Genomic DNA, 10,505 nt, shown 5'->3' with positions numbered 1-10,505 from the left:
AAAGAAACTGTAAGAGCTCCAAGCTTATTGGCCATTCGTCTCACTCCATTTTTCATTGTTCCGGTTGTAGGAACTTAAGATAATTTTGAAATGGAAAAGCGGAAAATGAACATAACCTAATAGCTGCTACATGAGGGAGAAGGCCATGTGGAAAATCACTTACTTTCAAATGGCTTTTAAGGAACCCGCAGGTTCATTGCCGCCCTCACATAAGCCCGCCATCGGTCCCCATCCTGTGGAAGATTAATCCAGTCTCTATCATCATATCCCACCTCCCTCAAATCCATTTTAATATTAGCCTTCCATCTACGTCTCGGCCTCCCGAAAGGTCTTTTTCCCTCCAGCCTCCCGACTAACACTCTATATGCATTTCTGGATTCGCCCATATGTGCTACATGCCCTTCCCATCTCAAACGTCTGGATTTAATGTTCCTAATTATGTCAGGTGAAGAATACAATGCGTAGGCACATTAAATATAGAATGAAGAAAGATAGACAGCGCGGAAAACCACGAGACACTAAGTTCTTCTTGTACTTCTGTTTCCATGGTACCACAAGTGATGTCAGAGTAAACCTTCCATTTCAAAACGTTATAATTTTTCTCTCTTTGTAGGTCAAATATAGACGTTTCACATGAAAAGAAATAAATTCATTGGTCATACAGTGTGTTCAATATAAACCTTTACCATTTTAATCAGTTATAACTTTCTTATGGAAGTAATTTAAACTAGGATTACTAGTACCAGGACTTCAGAATGTCAACACAGGACAGGAGGTGAAAAATATGCATGATTCGAGAGAGCTACATATTCAAACGATTTCAGATTATTGCCATAGTTCTGTACATATCCATAAACACTCACACTGAATTAGTGATTAGTACCTTAATTAATTGTAATTTTATTACTTGGAATTTAGATTAATGAAACAATTGAAATGGTCTTGTGCCCCTTAAATTATCCAATAAAATTATATATTTTGAAGCCATTTATACATCACTTCAAAATGTATTTGCTTGGCTAAACCAGTGCAAAAACATAGTCATTCTGTCTGACTCCAAAGCTGCAATCCAGTCCATCAGCTCAACTACATCCCCTAAAATGGAAAAAGTAAAAGAAATTCATTGCATGGTAAAACAAATTCAAATGCTAAATAAAAAAGTGGTCTTCCAATGGATCCCGGCTCACTGTGGACTGAACAGTAACGAGAAAGCAGATATGTTAGCAAAGAAAGGAACTTATATCAACTTAAAAACAAATTTCAAGTTTCCATATGAATCAATAAAGCGAGTCATAAAAAGAATAAGTTACAGTGAACAGGCAAAACATCAAAATTCACAATGGAAAGAATCATTCAAAGATCCAAAACTAATCCCTGACCTACCTCGAAAATCTGCCGTGGCCATGTTTAGATTGATTACTGGCCATGATTGCCTCAGTAAACACCTCCATCGTATTGGAGTACTGAATTCACCTAAATGCTTACTGTGCACCAGAGAAGAGGACATGGAGATGGAGCACCTGGCTAATTGTGAAACTCTTAGGACATTTGTGGACCTTCCATCAAAATATTGGGAAGCAACGGAGTTAGTGTGCATTCGAAGTTGGTTGCTTGACGGTTGTCAGCCCACTTTGAGGTCTGTGGATATAGAGGGAAAAATTGGATCGGTGTCGGTTAGAGTTCCCGAGTAGCTCAGTGGTAGAGCGTTGGTACGTTAAACCAAAGGTCCCGGGTTCGATACCCGGCTCCGGAACAATTTTTCCCTCGAAATTATTCAAATCAACTTTACAGGGAGTTATACCTGAAATCTTGATTTGCAAGAAGGATGATGACTTTATTGTTAAATCCAGAGCATTAGATACACACACACACACACACATATTTTGAATTTAGGCCTATTGCATTACTGTATAGTACAAAGTATATTATGATTATTGGTATTTTGTTCCTTGTTAAGCATTGGCTAGCAAAATTGTTACTTCCTAATTGCTTCAAAAAATTAATTACAACTATGATTAAAATTTAAATTAACTTGGACGTCAGCTTTTGACTGATCTGAAAATTAAATGTAGTAACAGTGTTAGATGGATTAAATGCAGTGGATCACTTAATCACTAACATTAAAATTTTTGTTAACAAAATGTTTTTTTTTATATTGTAAATTATCATATTGTGCAGTTAAAATTCTTCTTCTGCAGTCCAAGGATAGGCAATTGTCTCTTCTATCTTCACAGTGAATCCAACCATCACTTTTGTGGTGATTTGAGATCTATCCATTTTACTGAGAAGATTATGAGTATATAATGTCGTTATGATGCAATACTGGTGTGTAGATAAGTAATTCAGATGGTGGGACTGCCTCCTGAAACTGCTCGATTTTCTGCTCCCTAAAAATAGTTGCCTCTCTTTATGGGTCCACCTACCCATGGTGTTCTGTCAGGTATCCTTCCCTTAGCTAGTTTTGCTATGCCCCTATTATTTTATTTCTTCAGTAGCCATCCATTTTTGGGGAGAATTCACGTACCTACCACCGAGGAAGGTGCCCAGCAGAGATTATAATTGCATCTGTTCTTTGTGTAAAAATTTATCGTTTGTTTAAGTGAACTTTTTTGTCTTCCTTATTTTAACAAAAAAAAAATTGTTGGCAATTCTATTAATTAGTAACACATTTTATACTTGTTATGAAAACATTTAAGAATTGAACAAACAAATTGTGAACGGCAACTGTATCATTTGATAGGGATGCTCAGTCACTTAAATATTTATTATTAAATACTTTTCCCATACAGTGATTGCCTAGAAGATGAAGTATATCATTTACAAAACAAAATTTTAGTAGTATATATTACATAAAATTAAAATTTGAAGCGAGTCTTGATGGGAATCCACCTGTATATATAGGCAACAATTTCACACAACTGTCCACGAGTAGCATATCTACAGGGGTTCTTGTTTACTGGACATGCGCAGTGTGTTATAAGCGCAGCTTATACAATACGAGAACTCCAAATTTTATTTCCGTATCTGTACATGTTAGTGTATAGAACTAAAAACAGTAGATTGCAAAGGATGGACTCATAAGGACTAGCCATCATATTTTATTTCCGAAGTCCAGACATAGTACAAAGTGGTTAAATATAATTGGAACTGATTTCTGTTTAAGGGGTTAAGTACAGCTTACAGCGGTAAAATTTTTGGAAATATTTTTTCCACCATTACTCTAGCTTGTACAATAATGAAAATTGTTATATGTAAAACACTGTCCTTCTGCTATGTGAAGAAGTATTTTTACGATTTAAAAAAATGATTTATATATATATATTTTTTTTAATTCAAAACGGTGGCAGTTCTCTATGTAGTGATGAAGCTTTTCCCTCATAACTCATAAACTTGTTAACGTTTTTATATTCGCTCTCTTTTATTTTATTGCTGAAACTCATGTTTACAATATCATGCTCTTTCAACTACATTCCTTAATAAATAATATTTTTTTTTATTTTGTGTTAGAAGAAAATACTGATATTTGACCATTTTTTTTAAATGAATTTATTTTTTATCAGACAATCTATCAAAGGTAGAGAAGTGATTTTGCATCATATTGTAGATATGACATGCATAAATACACACAAAAAATTTCATCACAGAATTTTTAATAGTTTTTTTTAGTTACGAGGGAAACATTTCATCACTGCACAGTGAATTGCCGACATTTTGAATTAAAAAAAAATATATATATATAAATAATTTTTTTTAATCGTAAAAATATTTTTATCATAGCAGAAGGACAGTGCTTTACACATACTAATTTTCATTATTATACAAGATACAGTAATGGAGGAAAAAAATGTTGAATATTTCCAAAATTTTACTGCTGTAAGCTGTACCTAACCCCTTAAATCAGTGGTAACCAACTCAACTGCTTTTTACGAAGCGCTGTGTGGCACTCATGAGCAAAAAGAGGAACGTTGGAATTGCAAGCATTGGAATGATCTGCTTTTGCCTACTGCTCATGTGCAGTGAAGAGTGCCCTTGCACAAAGAGCACGAGTTGGCCACCACTGTTTTAAATTACAAAATTATCTGTTACACTTCTACTTTCAAAGTACTCCCATCCAGCATCTGTACATTTTTTTTTACAACGTTCTGAGTGTTGTTTTATCCCTTTCTCAAGAAACAGTTTCTGAGTTGTGTGCGTATCTATTCTCAAACAACTTTTATCACATTGTCATCATCCTCAAGATGCTTGCCTTCCATATCAACTTCAAGTCTTCCAAAGAAGTAGAAATCACTTGGACCCAAAGTTGGATGTCGCAGAAGATCTCATTTCAGTTGTATTATGGTTTCCATTTTTTTTTTTTTTTTTTTTTTTTTTTTTTTTTTTTTTTTTTTTTGTTGGCAGTTTGAGGTCTCTTGCAGGAAGCAAACCAGATTTCCTCTCGATCTTCCTCTGGGATCAGATCTGCTTGTTCACTTCCTTTGACAAAATATCTGAAAATTATTCTTCAATTATTGTCCCACCTTCCTGGAGAGAATCGACATGGATAACTCTTTTCAAGTTTCAGAACAGTGTTGCCAACACTTTTCCAACTGAACATATCTTTCTAAGTCTCTTCGTTCTTGATGAACTGATATGTGTCCATTTTATTGATGACAGGAATAAAATAGTGCGTCATCAATATTGACTATTGACTCAAGGAATTCTTCCACTTCTTCAGACCATCCGAAATGTGACAACCTGAATGCTCATCATCTTTTTTTTGTTAGTCAACTTGCGTGGAACTGAAGTTATGGATGCCAGATTTTCAAAATACGAAATTGGTACACCAAACAAAATATGTTTGTATTGTGGAAATTCCCTATAATGATGGATTTAAATTTTTCTGGGTTTTTGAAGGTGCACTTTATTGATTGGACGTATTTTACACTGTTATAGTCTAATGATTAGATATAGTCCTCAGAGTTGGTACAGGACTTGCTTTCTAAATGAAAATTAATTTAAGTCATTAAAATTGATTATTAATGTATTAGCTAAAAACAGCCTAAATTCTGTTTTACAGAAATTGTGATAATATTATACCTTTGTCAAGTAAACCCAGTGTTATCTTTGTCCTCAACATTACGGTAGTTATCCATGGCCACTCACGTTCCTCAATTTCAAATGAATGAGATGATTTGGAGATTGAAGGGCTGGAGTGTTTCGTGGAAGAGTTAACAGCTTTCAAGAGTATATAAGAAGATACCATTTCAAAGAACTTCAGACAAGTGAGATCCTTGTGAAATGTTTTCAACAACAAAATTGACTTGACAGTATTTACCGGAAGCTTGTTTTTCTCCTTGGTCCACAAAGTGTTCATCTAAGAGAAAATTCTCTCAATGACAACATTTGAGCCAGGAAGACTCAACCTGAAGAACACTTATTATGAGTCAAGTTTCCTAATGTAATTGTGTGAAAGTTTCCTGTCATCCTGCTGTAACATTTCTAGATGCACTGTTCCACACACTGATTTTTTCCTCAGTTAATGCACTTTCAAAAGAGTAAAATTATAAAAATTCACTGCAGAAAGTGTGTCTTTTAGCTTATGTAGGATTCTTTCACATTGTCCCAATTCAAATTGCTAAGGCATTTAAGACAGCTCCAGTTCATTTTTCTGAGCCAGTCCATTGGTGTGATCCACTGTGATGTGTAGTCGACTGCTGTGGAGTAGAGGTTCTTGACCAACTTCATAAAAACGTTTTCAGTCATCTCCCTTTCATCTACTAGGCTTCTTACCATTTTAAGAAGATTGCTGTTCATGAAACTTGCTTCTTCTCTTGATTTAAGTTTCAACAGGAGGCTTTCTACTGCCGTCATCACCTCAGAACCGGTTGTTTCATCTTTTTCAATGTTTAATATAGCTTTTGAAAATGTTGCAAGCTGACTTTGTAACAAAACAACATAGGCAGAATTCTCTCTGTTCTCAAAAAGAGGCCTGGAGAGTGACGGGAATTTAGAAATTACGCATTCAGCTCTTTTCGTGAAAAAACGGACATTTAGCGTCCCAGTTGGGCTTTGCTGGAACACAAGGACAAAATTCCTAAAAACCAGGACTTTCCTGGGTAAAGTGAGACATCTGGGTTCCCTACCAAAGGGGCATTAATCCTGCTGTATGCAGTGTTATCTGGTCTACCAACACTTACATTCAGTGCTCTAGCAAGCTCCTGTACACTAATGCGTCTGTTCTGAATAATCTCATTAACGTCGTCAGTCTCTGCAGAATGATCACGTGGTTTATTTTCAACTCGTTCTTTTCACACCATTCAAAACATTCGAGTTTCAGAGAGACATTCTTCTCTGTACTGTTTTTGAAGTGTCTGATGAATCTCTGGAAGTTGGATCACTTTGCCAAGGAGGAATTGCATGGTGATGCACTATTGTATGCTCTGTGGTAGCTGCTGTTTATTCATGTCTCTTGGCCATCTCAGTTCCCATTCAGCAGTGTGGACTACTCCAGACAACCTGCCAAACATGTGGATTTTATGGAAAGAATTGCTTGGTTCGGAAAGAAATCAGTCCTGGTCATATTTGAATCACTTTGTACATAAAAACTAAATCTCGAGTTGTAAAAAATCCAAGAATTAAATACAGTAGAGCTACGTTAATCCGAAATGTTGGGTATTCCGAACTGAAATTCCGAAATGAGGAAAGTCTTCAAATTTCTAAACTTAAAAGAAGATAAGAAGGAAAAAATATGATATTTAGCAACAAATAAATTATGTTTTTACTATATTTTTAAGAGCTCAAAATCCAATAGTTTCTTTAAGAAACGAAATTACAGTAATCATAAGTCATAACAAAAGGAGTTTTTCAACAGTGATGATTGGAGTTTTCATTGTTCTTTCTTTACCTAGATATCAGTTCATTACAAACATCAACTCATCATTTGTCCTTTGACTCTTTACAAGACCAGAATTTTTAAGCTCAAAGGGACACTCACTAATTCTACAGCTTAGCAAAAAATTCCTTCTCCTAATCATACAACATTCAATACCTACCTGAAATGTAAATTTAATTTTTAATTGTAAAATAATGTAAATACGATGTAGGCATTAACACTGTAAAAATATTTTCATCCCTATGTAACAAAATTACAAAAACATAAAAAAATTCCAAAATGATATTGTTCATAACAAAAAATTATGTTAGCCTACTTACCAATAACAATTATTGGACATATTATGCTAATGAATGAATTTCCATTAGTAGTTTCTTATTCTCCTTCAATAAACTGAAGAAGTCAAAACAGCTGTATTAAAATCAACTTTGATAATTAACAGTGTCTTCAATTCTCTTTCCTCCAGAGTCCATATTTTGTTCACTTTGGCAAAATCTCTTTCTAGAGGACCACTGATTCCAGGAAGGAATAAACTAAATTCTACAATTTTAGCACTGAAAATTTTAAAATCTGTAGCAACAATTGTCAAGTGCTCAGTCGTTATTGTAAGAAATCATATTTATTGATAATTTGTATAACTAATAATTTTCATATAAAATTTTATTAAAAAAATAAGAAAAAGGAAGCTTATCCAAAGCTTGCAAGTCTGAAAAGAAGGGACAGGAAAAATGATACAGACTGGAAGTGAAATAACCTTGCAGATTGAAAGAAACAATAGGGTACACGTAAATGAATAAAAAACCTATATTACGTTTTGTGATTAAATGCACAGTTAATTAGAAAATTAAGTTTGAAGTTTCAGCAGTCTGACAACTTCGCCGCGAACACACGCTTCTCGTGATACAGATGTAAGAGGTCAACGAACTCAGTAACTCGGCGTGTCTCACTAGATGAGCTGTTCTCTGGCGCTGTGTTGCAGCCAACTCACAGCATGCAGAGACTTTAATTTAGAGGTTTTTAAAATTAAATTTACGTGAAAACCGTCCACAATATTGAAATACGCAAGAGGAATAAATTATTTTTTATTAGTTTTCCTATCGATATGGACAAAAATCACGATCCTTCTTGCAATAGGTACCAAATAAGAGGTTGTTAAACATTTGAGAAAAAACATTTCTTTCTGAAAAAGCTGTGAACTTTCCACCAATATGATATTATAGTTTTTTGTTACATACACACGCCGTGGCGTCACGGTCTAAGGCATCCCGCCTAGGACTCGCGTTACGGAATGCGCGCTGGTTCGAGTCCTCATGGGGGGAGAAATTTTCTCATGAAATTTCGGCCAGTATATGGGACCACTGCCCACCCAGCATCGTGATGCACTTAGGGAGCTACGATAGGTAGCAAAATCCGGTTGCGAATACCAGCTATAACGGCTGGGGGGATCATCGTGCTAACCACACGATACCTCCATTCTGGTTGGATGATCGTCCACCTCTGCTTCGGCATGTGGGCGTGAAGCCAGCAGCTGGCTGGTCAGTCTAGGCCCTTCACGGGCTGTAGCGCCACGGATTATTATTGTTACATACAGCATGATCTGTTCACTCTGAAAATCTGCAAGCCTATTTCACTCCACCCTGTATATATATGATATTTGTCAGCCAAATTTACAATTCATAGTTGTGGTGGACCTTTACATTTCTGCTTTTTGATCCACCATCACTTTAATATATACTCACATATCACCCTTTTGTGTTAATATCTTCATTTACCAAGTATTTCCCATTTAATTCCTATCCTTTTGCTCTAAATGCATTGCTATCTATCCTCGTCTATGCTCTCGCATACCTAGACCATCTCCTTTCCATTTCCTATTAAGTATTCTATATTCCTTTCCTTAATTGTTTGCATTATTTTTATTCTCGATTCTCAAATTCATCTACTCTTATCATTCTTTCCCAGTTATTTTCTCCCAAATTATTTATATACATTTTCATTTTCTCTATTTTACAACGCTTACATTACATATTATTTCCATACTATTCTCTCCTATATTTATTTACTTACTTATGGCAACCCTAAATTAAGGGCAGTTATCCTCATGGATTTCTATTAATGACAATTGCTGAAAGGATAAAATATCTTGACCCCAACAACCTTCTGTCTTGGTAGTGGTCATATTTAGTTATCTTGCAATCAAGCATTTCTATTATCGTTGTGTTAAAACAATTGCATTAAGTATTGCAATACAGATCCAAGAATTTTTTATTGCTTACGTCCAAAAACAGAAAATGTGTTGTCCTTTTTGCATTTTCCAATAAAATGGTACTAATGGGCATCATAACAAAAACTCACTGAATAATTTTATCGTGCAATTCGATATAATCTGAAATATTATATAATTTTTTTTTTTTTTCATTTTATTTTTATGTTAAAATTAATTGATTGTTTTTGTATATGTTGTTAATTAAATTTTATCAATTACAGTTTATTTTTACTGTAAAGTTTATATTATTAATTTATAAAAGTAGATTTTTGTTGTACCATTTTGGAACATCGGGATGGAGGGCCCAGAAACAAGAGTCCCATTCAAAATGGGATGTCTGGTCACATTACAAAATCAGGTAGTTTTCTCTGATGTAGTGATGTGAATTTGCATGATGAAGCAATATTATTCCAGGCCCTAATGAACATACATGTTCCAGTAATGATTTCAGATAATCCGAAAATTTCCTAAACAGAACAGGTTACGGTCCCAATTACTTCGGATTAACAGGGCTCTATTGTATTTGGTGTGTTACTTTCCCTTTCATTCTTCACGTGTGTGTGTGTTGTTTTCAATTTGATACAAACAAATTTTTCTTCATTTACATCTCTGTTTTTAGCTAAAAGTAAAAGCGGTATTGGTAGTAAAGCAAAAATAAATTTATATTGAATCATAATAATAAATGAATTGTTAAACTTTATATTTTATATCATCTAGATATTGCCATGGAATAGCTTGCATTTACTTGATATATCATACTTCAAACAATTCTGCACGCAATGCATATTACATCAATTCTTCAGAGACATTGCACATTATTTTTATAAGATAATTAAAAATATTATAAGCCTTCCATGCTGGCATACGTGTTTATGAAAATTACAGTCTACCTGTCTTAGCTTGAGGGTGATTCAAGTGGTGATGTTATAAAAGTGTTGGCTCTTTCTGTTCAAATATGTGCAAAACAAGGCTCGAAATGGGTTAGAGCAGACCGGAACGGCATTACAATTTGTGAATTGCAGAAACCTTTCCATTTTGTCTCATAAGAAATGGCTATGGTCCATTTCGATTCATTTTAATTTGGTATTAATTAGATATATTTCAATACATTTTCAGTTAAGCTTGAATGAAATTGTTAAAAATGATTTCAATGGCCTGCCAGTACTGCTTTGTTGTATTACATCATTATTATAAGCTCTCGCTAATTTATAATACTGTAGCGGCCTGCCTTTGTTATGTTTGATTTTTCATTGAGTATTGCTGAGGTTCTGAATCATAGTGCGGTGTTAATGAAATCAAAAGGACTGCAACTCAGCAATGCTTTATCACTCCATATCGAGCTAATGATTAGATGTCATAGCCCACTGT

This window comes from Periplaneta americana, chromosome 7 (assembly GCF_040183065.1).
Source record: "Periplaneta americana isolate PAMFEO1 chromosome 7, P.americana_PAMFEO1_priV1, whole genome shotgun sequence".
Taxonomy (NCBI): Eukaryota; Metazoa; Arthropoda; class Insecta; order Blattodea; family Blattidae; genus Periplaneta; species Periplaneta americana.
Note: the sequence above shows the minus strand (reverse complement) of the source record.